The sequence below is a fragment of the Pleurodeles waltl genome, chromosome 1_2 (assembly GCF_031143425.1).
Source record: "Pleurodeles waltl isolate 20211129_DDA chromosome 1_2, aPleWal1.hap1.20221129, whole genome shotgun sequence".
NCBI lineage: Eukaryota > Metazoa > Chordata > Amphibia > Caudata > Salamandridae > Pleurodeles > Pleurodeles waltl.
In genome coordinates this window covers 1,325,194,474-1,325,214,819 of record NC_090437.1, presented here as the reverse complement: position 1 = coordinate 1,325,214,819, position 20,346 = coordinate 1,325,194,474, and the positions used below count along the sequence as shown (strand labels likewise).

General features: G+C 42.1%; 1 protein-coding gene across 1 annotated transcript in view; it reads left to right on the top strand.

The window, feature by feature from the left end:
* Positions 1-20,346, top strand: part of LOC138257110 (long-chain-fatty-acid--CoA ligase ACSBG2-like) — a 293,313-nt gene that overhangs the window by 219,243 nt on the left and 53,724 nt on the right. The gene's annotated exons all lie outside the window — the stretch shown is intronic.

Below are 20,346 nucleotides of genomic sequence, written 5' to 3'. Positions count from 1 at the left end.
ACTAAACCTGGACTAAGCATATAGGTCCCAAAGAAGCTAGACTGTCTATTGAATGAGATAATTTGTCATAAAAACATTTTGGAAATTAATTATACAAAGGTGAGTTATAAGTGTTGTGTGTCCACATATTACTGTATGATTCTCACTCTGCTGTACCTACAATGGACACTTCTGTTGAAGGACATAAATCAACCTTTCAACCGTTATAATTTTTCTGTCTTGGTTCTAATTGTAGATTTGAAGATCTTAGATTTGAAGATCTTCCTAATCCTTAATGCTATGTTCTATTCAATGCACGTGTTGTTGTTATTGAACAAAGTGGGGCTGCAATCAGGTAAACTCCATTGTCTTCATATTTTCTGTGAATCATTCCATTTCATTTATGGTACCTGTTGCAACAAGTCATAAAGGATGGTCTGAGAACAATGTTTAAAATGTGGAAAGTGGAGCTATAATCAAGATTTCTTAACATCTCGTCATCTAACAATTCAAACACTTGGTGGCTCCTATTTCTTTAAACTTATAGCATCACCCTTCTCGATTACAATCCTATGCCACACTTTCCCTTTGTAAAGTCATAGAAAACTCACAACTACGTATCTGTGAAATATTATGACAAGTCACCAACATGTATGACACTTCATGCCACGTTTTCAATGCACCGTGAGGGATTCCATAATACCAGAAGACCTAAGAGGTTCAATTTTTCCCTCTGAGCAATTGATGGCTTATGACACTTCATCAAGAAACCTCACAATTATTTCTCTGCAAGGAACATACCATCATCAACAAACCTATGTATATGTGTACATTAGTATAGTGTATTTTAGTAGAGATTCACCAGTTATAGTTAGCTGTAACTTGTGCACCCGCCATGCACTGCTTATGACCTCACATATAACATCAATCATGACATGTTCTACGATGTCATTTATGACATAACAGATGACATGTCGAATTACATAATAGATGGTGTCACTGATAACATCACTGATGAAATAATCCAAGGGTCTTTTTCCTGCATATAGCTGAATAAATTGCTATGGCTTTACACGTACTATAATTCACATTCACAATCAACCACAGGTATATGGGAAACTGTCAATGGGTATGGTATTCAATCTGTATACACCTGTTCAGAGAAAGCCTAAATAGTGAATGCCGATTCCTAAACAAATGTCCTACTACAGACAGCTTTTATCTGTATCAAACCCCTGACACACACAGAACCTACATTGAGAAATAAGGTTGATATCTGAAGAGAACGTAGTACTGTAAATAGTGTTTACTCTATGGAAAGAGTTCTCTGTATACCACACTGTTTGCAAACAGTCAAACTCTCATTAGAAGTACACCACAGAGTATTGAAAATAGTGTACTGAGAACAGTGTACACTCTATGGAACACTTGTCAGAAAACACTATTTGCTAAAAAAATAAAAGAAAAACAAGATTGAAAAGTGCTAAAGATGATACTAACTGCACCCTTAATACTGTGGCGAAAACTTTATAGATAGCCCTTCTTCTGAAGCAAAACAAGCATGCATGCATATTTTAGTACCTGGTGCACGCACTCTTTCATGTTAAGTATACAGTATCATTCTCCAATGACTCATAACTGCTTGCAAACGTTAGTAGAGCCTTTCTCCTGTGGGAAACATTTTCTGCAGAACCAAAAAGTTATTTGGAGCATGATCAATATGCCTCAGCTGTCACTCTCACACAGAGTTACTAATGAATCCAAGCATTCATAATGTGTTCCATGAATCTACACAGCTATGGTGAATTAGGAGCACAGAAGTTGTGTAAGTACCTACACTTATTAGCTACATCCAAGCTCTACAAAAGTACATAGAATTATTGTGGTTGTTACTTGCCACTATGTAAATTGCAAAAGAAACTAGAACACTTATTGGATGATGTAATCAGCGATTTCTTCAGTTATGTCATTTGAGGTGGCATCCGTGATGTCATAGAACATGTCATGAGTGATGTCATATGTGAGGTCTTAAGGAATAGATGGCAGAGGCGCTAGCGCCCCCATTTGTTGTGAGTTGATGATGCTGGATTTGGAACTCAGCACTAGGGATGTGAAATTCTACAAATGTGCATGGAAATCGTACTATTAAATATTAAATATGTCACACCTAAATATGTATATTAGCACAGAAGACAGGGTGCCAGGTATTGAAAAGTGGAACATGCAAGGATTTACCCTTTGCATGTTCATCAGATTATTGGCCCCCATAAGTTATTTCATTATTAGGCATCTAGTTTTAGTGTGAGAACATACTAAAGTTCAGGTCAAATTGCAAGTTTGTTAACTTTGGATTTTGATAAGCTGCAAAGCTGAATAAAGCAGTATTTTTAATAGTTATTAAAAATCCAATTCCTTGTTGAATAGTAATTTTAGTAGGTGTTCAGTAAAAGTACTTTTAAAAAGTTGCACTTTATCTGCTTGAACCTCCAGTATGCTTGTAAGCATTAGCCAGTATCTATACCTTGTTAGTGTTTCTACTTAAAGAGATGTGATAACTGCTCTTAGAGCCTTTTTCCTTTTGACAGATAGATGTGAGAAAGGCCCTAGGTGGAGCACATTCTTACCTCCATATTTAGACCCAATCAGCCCATTAAGGACATCCAGTGGCCAGTGGAGTTTTAGGTCAACCAATGCGCCCAAGGGAAGGGGGTTTGAGAATACACAATAAACAAAATAAAATAATGAAAGACAATGTATGCATCCATGCTTGTGGGGAAAAACAGTGACTTCACCAGTCTTGGCTTTAGACCTTTCAAATTATATATAGCTAGATACTCCTAAAAGAGGCTACTACTCATTGTACTGTGCAAATATACATGCAACTTTGTTCCTCAGGTTTTGAGGGTTTTATTTTCTCTCAGAGATAGCGTGTGAGACCCTACCTGTTTACAAATAGATCAGAAGAAATGATTACACCTTCCAAGGTTTTTCCCCTGTACTGTGACAATTCTTGTTTGAGGAATGCACCCACCTGAATAAAGTACGCTTGTCCCTAGGAGAAGACTGGTTTTATCTCTATTGTTGCACCCTACTGCTCCTGGTATATCACAAGGGTATAAGACAATTCAGACAGAATGGAATTCCAAATACTGATTTTCTCCAGAGCATTACTGCCAGTGACATAAATAAACATATTATTCAGTGCACATTCCAAGTTATATCTTACCTCTTTATATATACATAGGTCCCAATATGTATGGAGCCATAGCAAAGTGACAATAAGCTGGCAAAAGCCGTCTTCTCACTCTTGCTGATATTATAGGAAAAACACAATGAAACATTTCAAATTAGAATGAAAGATTTCAAAGTGGAATATCCACTGCATACAAGCAAACCCTTAAAGCTTCCACAATTGTTCAATAGTTACATTCACAGAGGAGATTCACAAAGGATCAGTAAACGAACCCATTGTTGCTCACACAATAGTACAAGGCACATGCTTATATGACTAGTGGGGATAGAAGTGTCCATTATGCTGCACGGAACACCAGATCCCTGGAGAAAAGTTCCTGGAGCAGCCAGTTTCCACAGGCGGCACATCCCATATGAAATCTCAGTACAAAGCAGCAGGACTTTCCTGATTATAGCTAAAATAGATAGTTCAAAATGGTTGCTGAGACTTGGACAAATTTAGTGGCATTTCTAGCACTGACCCAGCATTTAAGACCCCCAGAACTCCAACCAGCACATCCTGAGATGCAAAGAACCACACAAAATTCAGTCAGTGCAACCACAGCCACCAAAGGACCATCCTTGTTTCTGCAAGATACAGGCCCAGCCACAGGAAGGCCATCCAGAAGGCTACAGATGATGATCTTCTGAGCCCAGAGTCTGATTTGCGTAAGAATATAAGGAAAAGACACAACATAAAAGATACAGTGCAGACAGGTACAGATGATGTCACCACTGTACTAGCCAAGCAAGATGGAGGTCTATAGGAAGTGTATTAGAAAACCTAAAGTTCTAGTGGTATGATGGGCGCAAAGGGATTAGACCAAGAGCACTTGGGGCCCCTTTCTGACAGGAGACCTGCAATGAGGTATGTGACACCTAACAGTTCTGGAAGAACAGCTGGGAGGGTCCAAGAAATTCACTTACTAGAAATTGACCAGAGTGAGGCCTTCTCATTCATAATCAAGCGTAAAGGGAGACCTGAGAATGGAAAGCCCATTTGTTCTTTAGGCCTTCTGTCATCAGCTACACACAAGCACAGTGGAAGGGAGACCTGGTTCCAGAACTAGTTTGGTTTAACTGAGGAGGCGTGCATTGCTCTTTTCTCCTAAGACACCCCTGGCTGGCATGCAAGTTCCCCTCAGGGTCAGAACGATTCTGCCATGCTGAATTGTCATAGAATACTACATCATGTGAAGGTTTGCAACAAGACAGACAGAATGTGCTGAAAAAGTTGCCACGGTTGCCCTTGGACACTTTTTGTCATAAGTTAAGGAGTGTCCAGGAATCACCCCACATACTATCTAGTGAAGCCTATAAGCTGGTAACTCACTCACTGATCAGGAGAACATTCTTTGTGCCTGCATAAAAACAGAAGATACGGAAAATGGACCTGCTGTTTGAGACCTTTGTGGAAATATGAAGGGTTGAACCTGTTACCACTTGTGCCCAGGAGTAAGAAGTGGACCCCAAGGCTCACTTGGTGAAAGTGTTGAGATACCTAAGGGAGCTGTAGTGTCCTGTGTGACTACGGAGACTAAGCAAGCTGTAACAGGCCCATTTCCTGATGTGCCCAGCTGACCAGTGTCAACTATAACGGAAAGGAACTGGACCCTGCTTGTGGCATATAGAGTGAGTCCTGTCCCCTAAGTGCTACACCTAAGGAATCTTGGTAGTGAATCAGGGAACTGCTCCAGAAATTCTGTAAAATTGGAACTTAGACAATTTTTAGACTTCCAAAATGTCCAGAGCTTAAGCTGGATCTCACTGCCAAGGTGTACAACTTAAACTAAACTTCTTTGGACATAACTTCAGGCTGGCGTTGCTGAAGACTTTTGCGCTCATAACAAGGATTAGGGGTCAGATTTAGAGTTTAGCAGTCAGGGTACTCTGTTGCAAATGAAACAGAGTGCTCTACCTGCCAAACCCTTGGTCAGTCCACCTCGTTTAGAGACAACCAGTGGTGCTCCATAGATTCAATTCTTCCTCTGAGGTCACAGCAGAGTTGTGGCCATCAGAAAAAGGAAAATACACCATCTGCCCAGTTTAGGAGTCATTTTTGTTGCGTGCATCCCTGCCATAAAATCCTGGTCGGTGAAAGAGACGAAAAACATCATAATGACCCCCACACCCAGTCTGAAAGCTAAAATGATGTTGGGGCCATTGTTTTTTGTATTTCAAAATGAATTCCTGTTTTGGGAGTTTGCTTTGGAAAAAACAAATAAATATTATGTTTGGTGTACGGCTGTTAAATCTGATAACAGCTCTGTGTGAAACATTTAGTATATTGAAAGAAACTGCTGTGATGGTGGTTCTTTCCAATGTACAGACATAACCACATCTATCCCAAGTAATATAACTTCTCAGGGATCAGCTTGCACCTCAGGGCATTAGAAAGGACACAACATCTCAATTGTTGTCTTGTGAATTGTTTCTCTAGTCAGGAAAAGGAAACAGAAAAGTTAAGCATGTACTCACAGAAGACAATCATAAACACGTCTCTAGACCACAGTTAATTGTACTTATTGGAATGATTTGGCACAGACTATTCAACTTTACCTTGATATCTTATCAAGAATCTTTTCACCAAATTAGTTCTCAAGAATTGAGAAAGAGTTTAATTGGTTAACTTGACCCCTGGCTCCATTCCCAATTCTCCTTTGTTGTTTAATTACATGCAAACAATTATTTAAGAAGCCTTTTCATAATTCATTTATTGAAATCTTCTTCGACAGAGCTTGTTAAGTTTCTCAATGGAAAATTTCTCCTCTGTTATCTGATTTTCTCAGTTCCAGACTTTCATTAGTGGACATTGACATATGCTCTTTCTGATTTCAAAAACTGACTCTTTCATTTCACTGAACTATTTCTTCCTCAGTACATACTGAGGATTTCTAAGTACACCAATCGTGTTTTATCACTGGCTTCAGAATTTCCCTGTTAATGTACAACTACATGAATCAGCTGTCCAGTGAACACAACAAAAGGATTAATCTAAGGAAAAAAGAACAAGAAACTGGATGGCTAGTATTTGGAAAGATAATTGAGAAAACTACAATATATAAGATTTTAGCCAGTACTGAAACAGTAATAAAGACAAAACCGCAAAACAAAAAATACAAACCCAATTTTGAAAAATAGAGGAAAGATTAATAAATCAAATGATAGCAAAATGACAAAAATCTAATACGTGAAAGCAAAGGGTCTGATTTAGATCTTGGCAGTAATGGTCCTGCCATCAAGTTATCGACTGAAAACCAGTCCGCTGCTTTGATGGTCTGCCCACCCTATTTATATGTTGGCAATTCCATAGGAGAAAGCCTGCATTTGAACTACTGTCCCTGCAAAGAAGCACCACCCGCCTCGATGGTGGGATAGTGAAAATTGGCTGTCAGCAGTACTCCAGGCATCCTTTCCGCCGTGCAGATTTGGATGTGCCTTACTGCAGTCTGACTCCATGGATTGGGGGCGGGAAGGGGTAAAATCCAACCTTATTTCCTGATTCCAACCCCAATTTGTGACTGGACAACACCTGATATCGCTGCTGTCACAGATCCATGAAGAAAACACAGCACCCCCCTTCATTGGACTCGAAGGTAGGGACGCCACATTTCCAGGGAACATTGGGTGGGTCTCAACAAGAGGTCGGGGCCACTGCAGGTATATACATGTCACAGTAATTTTTTTTAAATCACTGTGATACCCATACGCTGGGGAGACTATTGTGTCAAACATGGCTGGGGTAACACTTGCACAACATGCATATCATAGACATCCACACTGTGTTGTCATTATCCATTGCCAAATGAATACTGGCACCACAATGATGACACAATCGCACTTGACAATGGTATCCATGTGTGCGCATTGCAAGGGTACCTGTACTGTTAGGTTTCTGTTATCAGTTGGGTATGCAAATGAGTATCTGTATGTGTGTGTACTGGATTGGCTGATTGAGGAAGAGGGAGCTGGAGTGGTTGTGTCTGTCTATGTGTCACTTTCATGTGAGATCAATGTTGTGTATGTTTTGTGGTCAGGTGACACATTGAGATGAATGTTGTTGTTATGTAGCGGATGTTGTCATGACATATGTAGATGTACTTGCATGTGAGTTTGTGTAGCTGAGTGTGTAGTTGTGTTGGTTGTTGTGATTTTGTCACATGTATGGGTGTAGTGTCAATCGTGTGTGTGTATATTGCGCTATTCATGTATGTCAATGTGTGTTTTTGGCATGTACCGGTTGTGTTTTGTTGGAATTGTAATGGATGATGATATGTATGTGGTGTGTTGTGTAGTGTGTAGTGCAAGGGGACACATAAGGTAAAGTGTGTGTGTGTATGTGTGTGTGTGTCACTTACCTCTTTTCCTTAGCCCATGCCATTGTACAAAATCCACTGGTTCTCACTCCCATCTCCTTCCAACAGAAATCAGTCACCAATCCAAGGCTTGCAGAGATGTAACATCTAAATATGTCAGGTGGAGCACCGTCCAGATTTAAATCAGGCCCAACGTTATGAATTTCTATTGTTTGAACATAAAAATATCATCAAAAAGTGTTAAGTGCCAACCAGGGTCAAGTGGTTGCTCTGGAACAGTCCTAGGCACAAATAAAGGGTAACCACGACAGAGCAGTTTATAAACAGAGAGTCCTCTTCTGTTCTTCAACAGGTTTAGAAGGTATTCTGATGAGGGTATTTGGGATGCCACATTCTTGCTTTGCTTCCAAACTAATGGAGTAAAGGTTCCCAGGTTTTACAGTGCTTCCTGTGTGCCCAACTGCAATCAGTCCCATAGTGCCCCTCTGTTAGACCTAGAATACGAGGTGTGGTTTCCCCTAACTTTTTGCCCTCTGACCTTCTGTATGGTGACATTCTGTTTGCTGGATTTAGGATTTTGGGCACTTTACCCGTGCTGACCATTAGTAAAGTGCAGGTGCTTTGCATTTTAAACATGATAACATTTGCATCTCCACAATTGCCATATTTAATTTACCTGTAAGTCCCTAGTACACAATATATGTCCTGGTCCTGTAAATTACTAGTAGTTGGCCTGCAGCACTGATTGTGCCATCCACTACTCTTGCCTTTCAAACATGCCTCAGGCCTGCCACTGCAGAGCCTGTTTGCTCATTTTAAATTTCCATTTCAACTGGGCAAGTGTACCGACTTGCCAGGCCCAAACCTTCCTTTTTATTGCATGTAAGTCACCCATAAGGTATGCCCTAGTCAGCCCCAAGGACAGGGTGCAGTGTAAAATGAACATGTACTTTTAAGTTTAACAAGTTTAAGTTCATTTTTCACTATTGCAAGGTCTATCTCCCCGACAGGCAGCAATTGGATTAACAAGTGTAAATGAACTGTAATGTACAATGTACACTTAAGTGTAATGTACAATAGGGAACAGATAGAAATGTGGAGTTTTTTGTCTCTGGACTCACAATTTAATATCACACCTTATGCTGAATTTGGATTTTAAATTGTATTTCTGAAAATGCCACTTTTAGAAAGTAGAATTTTTCTTACCTTAACCATTCTGCACCTCAGCCTGCCTCAGAAAACGCATCTGGGTTGGGCTAGGTGACAGCTACAATTTGTGAATTCCCTCTTGACAGCCACTAACACAGGACACTCAGCTGCCTCTGTAGTCATCTGCATAGTGATGGATCTTCCTAGGCAGAGGGAAGGCGAGGGCTTGACACTTACATTTCTTTAGGTAGTGTCCTGTCTCCACACAAAAGACTGATTACCCCCAACAGCCAGCCTGGCAGACAGGGCTAGGATGAAAGGGACCTTTATGCATTTCAGAGGACGCCTTTGAAGTCTCCCCCACATCAAAGGCCTTTTTGGGTATAAATACTAGTCCCCAAAGACCAGCAAATCATATTTCTACTGGAACCAAGGAAACTCTGCCAGGAAGAAGCACTGCTGTGCTGCCAGGAGGGACTGCCACTTTGCAACTGAACTGCTGTGTTGGTCTACTGCTTGCTGTGCTGTAGGAGGGACTGGAGTTGCTCTCTACATCCTTGCACCCAAGAAAATCCAAGGAGTTGCTGGCATGCCCCCTGTTCTCTGCAGTCTCAGGGAAATCGAAGAGAGCTTGCAACTCTACTGTTGCTGCTGGACTCTGCCCCTGTAAGTCATATTATTGTCTGTGGTGCGCCCTCCAGTTTTGAGCCTCTGCAGTGTTTTTTTCAGCTACAAACGTCAAAAAGTGATGCATCGCCCTTAGTATGGCAGAAAAATGGGTGCATCGCCTGACTAACCATGATGCAGTGACTGTCCAATAACAGTGGGTCACAGACTGCGTGGCCCGATGATTATGCTCTGCGTGGCCTAACAATGATGCATCACATCCATTTATATGGAACCTATAGACAACGTTGAACTCCGGGTGAGGTAAAAATATTGACACATCATGTTCTCACCGACGATGCACTGCTCCATTACAAGGTATTGTTCAGTGGCCCCTGCATGGGTTCTGTAGTCGGCCTACCCTACATCGTGGTCGGCCTGGATTTTTTATTTTCACCCTTCCCCCACGACCTCAAGTAATCTTCTGACCGCTAGTGACTTCTAAGCACTGTTTTTCCATATAGGACCTCATTACAAGTCTGGCGGTTTTCAGACAACACAAAAAGATGATGGCCGGAGTGCTGAAACTTTTCAAACACTCACTCCTAGACACAGATCTTGGTTTAATCCATTGTTCTTTTGCTCACCATGCCACCCCAGTTTGGACCTAGGTGTATGCAACTAATCTTGACCATGTTCCTCATGAGAACACTCCAGCCCAAACTGTCAGGCCAGGCACTTCTTGGACTGGAAACAAGCATACTGGGACCGGTTTCAGGGTATCACCATTCATCAGCCAGACTAGCTTGAATCCAGTGGCACAGTGAGCACTGTTCCCATGTCGGGCATGGCCTTCCCACTTAGTGCAACTTCAGCAACACAAAAAAGATGATGGACGCCTGCGATTGGGTTTTTGGAAGAATCGGCGAAATTTTAAGACAGAGGAGTTGTGAGAACATTTTGGAGGAATCCCCCAGAGAAATTTCTTACCTAAAAGATTATTTGGGACTTATTTGCGAATTGAAGTAGAAATTAGAAAACTGAACCTTGTCCGCACTATAATTGCGGAAACTCAGCAACATCATTGCCGGGATTTATTCAAAGGGAAAGATGAGAATTTATTCAATCTACGATATTATGTATTAAGTATGGAAAAGGAACGGCCCTGAGGAAGGCGGCTTTTCAAATTTGGTGGTCTCCGCCGAAACGCGCGTAGGCTTTGTTCCTACTATTGTTTGGTTTTTGTATGAACCCTGAAGTTATGGGGTTAAAATAGAAATCTCTCTCTTATCAAAGAAGATGGAGACATAATTAGGAATTAAATAATAATATGACATTTATGTGAATATCTTTTCAGCTTTAGAAAAATAAATTGTATATTCTTAATTTGTATTTCACTGTACTGTAAGATAATGTATGTGTATGTTTATGTAGTGTCATGGTCTGATTATCTTAATTGTTTTGTCTGATGTGTTAGGTTGTCTCCGTTTATTAATTCATGTATAGGTGTAAATATTAATGGAAATATTTTTTTTGTCTTTCCATGTTTATTTTTGTATAATTGTATATTTGAATATTGATTCATGCCGTTGTTTGACATACATTTGTAATAAATATATATATTTTTTTTAAAAATTCGTTACAGCTTTGTTCTATACTATATATAAGTGAATATTGATTGTAGCTCATTGCTTTTTCTTGTATTCAAGTAATCTAGGGTGCGCACCTGACTTACTCTGACTATAAGGACACGTTTCACATTAAACTTTTATATTTTCTACTTTTAAATATCATTCATCCTGCCTTATGGGCTTAGAGCTAACTTATGGATGACTTTTTGATAATTAATAGGAAGGTTTAGGCTCGTCAAACAGGGTTTTTTTTTACTTTGAATTTATTTACAGTTTGAAACTGCACAGCCAGGCTACAGATATGTTTACATTTCAGATTTAGTGGATAGCCCAATGGGTGCTGTAGCTCACTAGTAAGAAAATAACTTCCAGCACCTGTATGTACTTTGTACGATAAACTAGGGACTTATCTGTAAGTTAAATATGCCTATTAGCGAATTCCTATTTTATCATGTTAAAAGTAGCTAGTTGGCTAACTAGCTTGGGTTTATGAGCTCAACACTCACCAGTGTGTGTGTAATTACTCAGAGGAACATATGATGTTCAGTCACAATAAAATTTAACATCTGTTGTACCCATAGATGACCAGGATCAGCAGGTGTATATCATTTGAAAACAGTGGGTAATCCATTAAACCTTGTTTATGCTAGGGGCTGCAACTACAGCTTTTTCCCATAAATGAGGGATTTCCAGTGTGTGGGTCATAAACTTGCTGATTAAGTCCCTCACCTTTATACAATTGAATATTTTTGTAAGGTCCTGCCCCATTAGGATTAGTATCAACCTTGACAGAAGAAAGAGAAAATAATCAAAGTAAAGGATCATGGGAAAAACTCAATAACAATGAATTGTCCTGAATGACAGTGTGTGCCTAACCTTGGCTGCTTCACAAAAGATACCCAAACATGGGGTATCATACTGTCCATACGTGTCTGAGGTTGAAGAGGTCCATGGCTGTTGGATGCTTGGGTGAGGACCACACATGGGGCAGGTTCCTGCCAGAGGATCTGACCCACACCAAAGGACGAGGGTGCACATGCCTGGGGCTCTCCAAGGATGATCTTGGGTGAGCTGTCTGCCAGCAGAGGAATGTGATTTGGACCATACTTGGGCCTCGTATCAGGCCTGATGCAACAGGAAGCACCCCTGAGACAGAAACCATCCTTTCCCAGAAGATCACAGGAAACCAAATGGTGGTGCCTTCTTGGGCTGTTTCTCAAGAGGCCCTGTCACATCAGCTTCCCATGTCCATTCCTAACCTGCACTTATTTGAGCAAACAAGGAATACCCCATCTTGTGCAGCAGGCCAAACTAGAGGGGAATGATCCAGTGCCACAAGGGAACTCTGATTTCCCTCACTGGAGACAATGATACTGTGGTGCTGTGGAGCCTTGGTTGGCCTGGGATAGACAACTTCTGACCTTGTACATTTAGACACTTGCTTTGGAATTGGGGCATGGACAAAAGAGTCCCACCACCATTGTCCCCAGTGTACCAGAGGTTTGTCGGCCATTGGTGCTAAATTACTTGTTGATAACCTGATTCTTGCTCTATGTTTTATAAGAAGCAGAACAGCTAATTTGCTGAAATCTATTGAAAGGCATCCTCTGAGAGATGCTTTTGTCTCAGTGGGTGGCAATAAACTGAGCCAAGCAAGCCTATATCCATGTGCTACATGGGGTGTAGCACATACAGACATGGTGTGTGACCAAACAACCATTGCAGATCAGCATGAGGACCACTGATGACCTGGCACTGGCAAAAGCAAACCGATCACTTGCCCCATGGCCCTGAGTCTTCTGATCAATAGCTTCAGTGGACTTGGGCACTCTGGTCACTGGCTGCAGTGGGTCAGGGCACTCTAATCTGCAGCTTCAGGGACCCTGGGCTACCTGGTTGGCAAATTCTCCTGGGTTATGTTTTTGGCTCCTCCAAGTTGAACTGCTCAAAGAAACCACAGTGAGAGATCTGTAAAGCCCATGTGGATACCTGGGATCTAAAGCCCTGGGTAGAGTTCTAGAAACTAACAGGACTGCCATTCCTACCTAAGGAAAGGGAGGGAAGAGTCTCATTCTCCACTTGGCTGATCAGTTCAGAAGTTCAAGTGAGAAATCTGAGAAGCCCATACAAATGCATCCAGGGTTGGACTCCAGCATCCAAATAGAGCCACCTTTCCTATTCAGGACACATTGGCTCCAGACTGGGGGGATTCCCATGCTACTCTGGTGTGTTGAGATTAAACAAGGCAGGCAGTGGACACTCACTGAAGGCTGTATGGATTCCTCAGGCTTGGTAACCTGGAACAAGGCTTCAGTCATTGGTTACTTTGAGGTAACTAGCTAATAGATAACCTAGTGACAATTTAGTAAAAACTGGCCTGAACCCACATGTTAGGGCTCCAAGTAGGGGTGAGAATCATGCTCCTTTCATAGGACAGGGCTGCACTAGACCAGAGGTGATTCTGACTTCTCCAGGCCATCCAGCTCAAATAAGCAAAAATCACACTTGATAAATGTAGGATACTGGCCTGGTTTCTAGTGGGTACCAAAGGTACTTATACCTTATGCCAGGTCCAGTTATCCCTTATTAGTGAAATGTAGCCAGTGTCTAGAAGCCAGGCTCTCTAGGGGTTGTGTGGGCGAGCAGCCAAGGCCTAACTAGGAGTCATGCAAAACTCACACAATACCACTGGAATCACACAGTACTCATTCACAAGAAAGAAAATACTCAGTGTTACAAAAATAAAGGTACTTTATTTTGGTGACACAAATGCCAAAAATACCTTAGAGACTATACTCCCTTAGGAGGTAAGTAATGTACACAGTATATACACAGGAATGCAGTAATAGCTGTAAAAACAGTGCAAACAGAGGGGGCTCTCAGCAACTCACAAATCCCTCAGAAGACCAGACAGCATGCACAGTAGTCCCACAGCATGGGGACAAAGAAGGTGCAAATAGAGGCCCACGCAGCACTACACAAAGGGATCCCACGCTGCCGGAGAACCACGCAGAAGGCTGTGTGTTGGAGGAAGGAGTGCTGGGGGCCAGAGCTGCAGGGTGCACGAAGAACTTTGTGGAAGGATGCCAACAATCCTTGGCAACTGCAAAACACACGGAGAATGGGGTACTGTCTTGCATGAGGATGCAAGCTCTTACCTCCACTAAAGTTGGGCAGCTGGACTACAGGACCAACGGGACCATCAGTCCTCAGTCCACCACCTGTGTTGCTGGATCCACGCACTTCTTTAGGAGAGGGGACCCAAGCCACCAGACGTTGCTGCTTAGGGGTGCCTGCTGAACCATGGAAGTAACTCCTTCACTTCAAGTGAGATTCCTTAATTCTTGTGGTGCAGGCTGAAGACAGGCAGTCCTTGGAGGGTGCACGATCGGGAAACAGTTGCAATTGCTGGCAGGAGCTGAAGATATAATGTTGCAAAAGTCGCCTTTGCGTCTTTGTTGCAGTTTGTAGAGTAGGGTCAAGATGCAGTTTTATCGGTAGAAGGTGAAGTAAAGGATGCAGAGGATATCTGCTGGAGTCTTGCAATCTGAAGAAACATCCAGAGGAAAGACCCTAAATAGCCCTGAAAGGGAGATTGGTCAGCTACACAGGTAAGCACCTATCAGGAGAGGGCTCTGCCATCACCTGCTGACACTGGCCACTCACATGCTCCCAGAGTGCCCCACCACCTTGGAATCTAAGATGGCAAAACACAGGGACACTCTGGAGGAGCTCGGGGCACCACCCCTGGGGTGGTGATGGACAGGGTAGTGGTCCAGTTTCACACCAGAGCAGGGATGGGGGTCCCTGAACCGGTGTAGACTGGATTATGCAAGCAGGGCACCATCAGCATTTTCATAAGTTCTGGGAGGCTACCACTCCCATGATTATAACGTCTAGTTCCAAAGGGAGAGGGTGTAACAACCCTCTCCCAAATTAAATGATTTGTTTTGCCTTCCTGGACTCGAGCTGCTTGAGCAACAGGAGGGAAGAAACCTTTCTGTGAGGTGGCAGCAGCTGTGGCTCCCTGGAAAACCTCAGAAGGCTGGTATCGCAGTACTGGTGGACCACTGTGGAGCCCCAGCGTGCATGGAATTGTACAACCAATGTTAGAATCAGCATTGAGATTTAATTCCAAGAGTTACCATTGTGAAGCTGAACATAGGTATTGACCTATGTCCAGTGCACACATAAAATGGCATCTCCACGTTCACGAAGTCCATGAAAATGGTCCTGGATGACGCGGGGGTACCTCTGCTAGTGCAGAGGTGCCCTCACAAACAGGTACTCTGCACCCAGCCTTCAGGGTTGGATGGCCTGACATATAGGTGACTTATAAGTGACCTGGTGCAGTGTAAATAGTTGTGAAATGGTGCATGCACCATTTCACACAGGCTCCAATGGCAGTCCTGTAGAAGCCTTTGCATGAGCTCCGTATGGGTGGCAAAAGTAATACTGCAGCCCATAGGGAATCCCTTGGAACCCCAATGCCCTGGATACCTGAGTACCATGTACCAGGGAGTTATAAGGGGGCACCAGTATGCCAATTTGGGATGAAATATAGTCGCTTCTCTTAATAAGTTTTTCTGGAACCCAAGAGTCATCATAAAGATATAAAATATATTCAATCTAGTTGTAATGAGTTCATTCACAAATACGTAAAGTATTAGTGCCATCGTGAACGCCAATGTCCAGAAGAATTGTTGAATTAGTATCAAATAATCCAAACATGATCCAAGACTATTCAAGTATTAGTTTGTGAAAACACCCAAAAGGTGACTCCCCTCATCATGCACTCAAAGTCAGTGTCGTGAAGTAGAAAATAAAAAAGGTATTTATACTTTATATAATTCTATTAAATGACAAAACCAAAGAAAGAGAGAATTTAAAATTAAGCTATAGACCATTTGTTGTCACGTTACAAATAGAGAAACGAATACACCCAATGTAGACAAAAAATAACCTGAAAGATTCAAGCCAATCGCATTTTATCTCCAAATATTCCACAATACAAACTTAGTAATTTTCCAAACAAATTGCGCACCCGCAGTCAAAATTAGTCTGCATACTGCCTTTCCACTCGACCAAAGTGTAGCTCACAAAGAAATAACCTGTAAGAAAAGGTTTTTTTAAGCCATAACTTTCTAGCCCGTTGTCACCAAACTCTTATTGATGCATCAAATCGGCAAAAATTAAATATACGCTTCCCCATTCATATTCCTAAGAGCTGTCACTAAACCGTGTCCATAAAGGACCGCCTATTACCATTTTATGCCCACGGTGTTCAAATACCAACTTGAGTAAATATATCTTCACGTATTAATCCGAGACAGTCACGTCAACAAAGACGTGGCATATCACTAATCCGCATCTAAAAATGTCTTACCGCGTACCTTATTCCCAGACATCAAAAGGCCGATCGAACGCAGACAAACACACTCCCATGTGTTGTTACCAGTAAACGTGTAGACGCCGTGCACGGCGTGTCCATAATCCGCCATTGCAATATCAGCCCTCAACAAAATAGAGAAAGGACCACTCCCCTTGTGTTACATTAAACATAAACAAAGGACTACAACCACCAGTTAGTCTTCCCGAATATACACTGCTCCACCGAAATAAACGATGGACTATTAATCTATCATTCTACATGAAAAAGGGACTATATCTCCCTCATCATTATCAAACACACATTGTGAATAAAACCTAATAAAAACAAAATCCTACACAACTCATTGTTTAAATTTATATAACCATTCAACCATGCAATAATGTGTAATCAACACTCTTTTACATCACTTTACCGTTTATTTATACCATGGCAACAAACAGTTGTTTCTAAAGTAAATAAGAAGAACATTTGAAGAAAATGTATTATTAAAGAACCCATCAGAGGAAAGAAAAGAGTAAATTTAAGAGAATGCAAGTTAAGGTGAAAAGAAAATTATTATGAAACAATCCCTAATTCCACTACACATATTCTCCACCGAAAAGTGTTATGGTTACAGATGAATAATTATTCGTTCCATACCGTCCCTTAATTTGATGAGATAATTAACATTCAATAATCAATCTTTGTACAGTTCATTCAATGGCATAATAACATATACCGTAACCAAAACAAGTCACATCATATTGTAATATCATATTTGAACATGCTGCTTCTAAGAATATAACCAAGAATCGTATAAATTACTATATTTAAGCCCCCAGAAAATATTCCAATTCCCTAGCTGAGTTTAATCCGTCTTCCACTGCCCTTAACCGCATTATCCACATTGCTTCTCTTCTTCGTAACGTTAATTCCCTATTCCCCCCTCTCTGGTCTTTTAATACCTGTTCACATCCAAAGAAAGTAAAACCAACTCTTGTGTTTTGAAATTCACAATTGATCATATGTGCTACCACTGAGTATCTAATATCCTGCTGAGCCAAAGCTCTAGCATGTTCTCCAATTCTTATTTTTAGAGGTTGAATTGTACTATCGACATAATATCTCCCACACTTACAAACCAAAACATAGACCACAAAAGGAGTATTACAGTTCATACTTGGCCTAATGGGAAATGTTTCACCCAATAAGTTAGAAAACTCTTTCTGCCCATGGCAGGCCCATTTGCAAAGTCCACAATCTCCACATCTATAAAATCCTACTCTCTGTGTTCACAACCAATTGGCCTTGGGGACAGTTTTAGAAAAGCTTGGACTAAGAAACTCTTTCAGTGACCTACCCCTTCGAAAAGTAAAAATAGGTTTACTAGTTAAAAATTCAGTCATTACTTGATCTCGAAGTAAAATATGCCAATGTTTAGTGGTATATTTTTTCAAAATCCCTGTACTACCTGTAAAATCTGTAACTAGTCTCACTTTATCTTCCTTACGCTCACGGACACTTTTATCAATTAGATTGAATATATTTTATGTCCTTATGATGACTCTTGGGTTCCAGAAAAACTTATTGAGAGAAGCGACTATATTCCAGCCCTGAGGAAGTCAAGTGATGAAACACGTGTTTGCTGTGAGGTCGTTGTAAGGAATTTGGACATTTTGTTTTACTTTGGATTTCTACTCGAACTAGAGGAGATGAAAAGGATTACAGGAACATTTGTGTTTGAATTAAATGGACCTTGGAAATCAATGGAACAATTTTAGTTTATCCAGTTTACTTGGAAGGAAATGGACTGGTGATGTTGGATTTTCGAAATAACCAATTAACATTTTCGGGGAATCTTCTATGTTTGAGTGAATATTACAAATTAAATAGTAAAAATAATAAGGAATTCATGGTATGTGATATTTCTAATGAAGTGTATATTAAATAGTTACTGAATTTCTATAGTTGTTGCTCTATGTACACTTATAGTAACACATTCGAATAATAGAAACAAGAGTTTTTTTAGGGAATGTACTTCAGGTCAACGGGTGCCTCAGCATTTGCATAGGAATATTGACTGTTTGTTACAGTCAACATTTGGGGTTAGGGTGTATTCCCCATAGTAGTGACATTTTGGCCAGTTTTAACTCAATGTTGATAAATTTTCCTTGGTGCGCCACGTCTCCCCTCTAAATACACCACCCTTGTGTACAAACAATTTGGGATGAAATACTGGGTTACCAGAATGCAGTGGCAAAATTGATGGTTAGCAGGATCCCAGTGACACAAACAAACACACTGCCATCAGGCAGAAAGTGGGGGTAACATGCCAAAAAGAGGGTACTTTCCTACAATAACCAAGGCAAGGGTTCTAGTCATTGCTCTAAGATACCTCAGTGTGCATTTGGTAAAGCCTGTACATATGCCCAAGACCTGGAACTCCAGTCCAGGGCTCCAGGCACAAGCCAGATCTACAAATAGCATCCAGGGCAGCTGTCCATGAGAACAGAAACGAGTAATGTGTTACTCTGGGCCAATCAGCTCAACAAAGTCTCAATGAGTGGACCGTGAACACCTCATCGATGCCTGGGGTCTAATCCCTTAGTTCAGACTCTGGACACCATCTTGTAGGAGGCTGGACTGGCTTGTAGTGAGTACCAAGGGGTACTTGCACCTTGCACCAGGCCCAGTTATCCCTTATTTAGTGTATAGGGTGTCTAGCAGCATAGGCTGATAGATAATGGTAGCTTAGCAGAGCAGCTTAGGCTGAACTAGGAGACGAGTGAAGCTCCTACAGTACCACTTAGTGTCATATGCACAATATCATAAGAAAACACAATACACAGTTATACTAAAAATAAAGGTACTTTGGGGGTCATTCTGACCCTGGCGGCCGGTGACCGCCAGGGTCACCGACCACGGGAGCACCGCCAACAGGCTGGCGGTGCTCCCGAGGGCATTCTGACCGCGGCGGTTCAGCCGCGGTCAGAAAGGGTAAACCGGCGGTCTCCCGCCGGTTTACCGCTGCCCCAATGAATCCTCCATGGCGGCGGAGCGCGCTCCGCCGCCATGGGGATTCAGACACCCCCTACCGCCATCCTGTTCATGGCGGGAAACCCGCCATGAACAGGATGGTGGTAGGGGGTGCCGCGGGGCCCCCGTAAGAGGGCCCCTGCAGTGCCCATGCCAATGGCATGGGCACTGCAGGGGCCCCCGTAAGAGGGCCCCGCAAAGTATTTCAGTGTCTGCTTTGCAGACACTGAAATACGTGACGGGTGCAACTGCACCCGTCGCACCCCTGCAACTACGCCGGCTCAATTCTGAGCCGGCGTCCTCGTTGCAGGGGCATTTCTGCTGGGCCGGCGGGCGCTCTTTTGGAGAGCGCCCGCCGGCCCAGCGGAAATGTCTGAATGGCCGCCGCGGTCTTTTGACCGCGGTGCGGTCATTCGGCGGCGGAACCTTGGCGGACGGCCTCCGCCGTCCGCCAAGGTCTGAATCACCCCCTTTATTTTTATGAAAATATTTTTATGACAATATGCCAAAGTATCACAGAGTATACCCTCAGTATGAGGATGGCAAATATACACAAGATATATATACACAATACCAAAATATGCAGTAATAGTCTTAGAAAACAGTGCAAACAATGTATACTTACAATAGGATGCAATGGGGACACATAGGGATAGGGGCAACACAAACCATATACTCCAAAAGTGGAATGCGAACCACGAATGGACCCCAAACCTATGTGACCTTGTAGAGGGTTGCTGGGACTATTAGAAAATAGTAAGGGTTAGAAAAATAGCCCACCCCAAGACCCTGAAAAGTGAGTGCAAAGTGCACTAAAGTTCCCCAAAGGACATAGAAGTCGTGATAGGGTAATTCTGCAGGAAAGACACAAACCAGCAATGCAACAACGATGGATTTCCAGTCGAGGGTACCTGTGGAACAAGGGGACCAAGTCCAAAAGTCACAAGCAAGTCGGAGATGGGCAGATGCCCAGGAAATGCCAGCAGCGGGTGCAAAGAAGCTGCTACTGGACTGTAGAAGCTTAGGT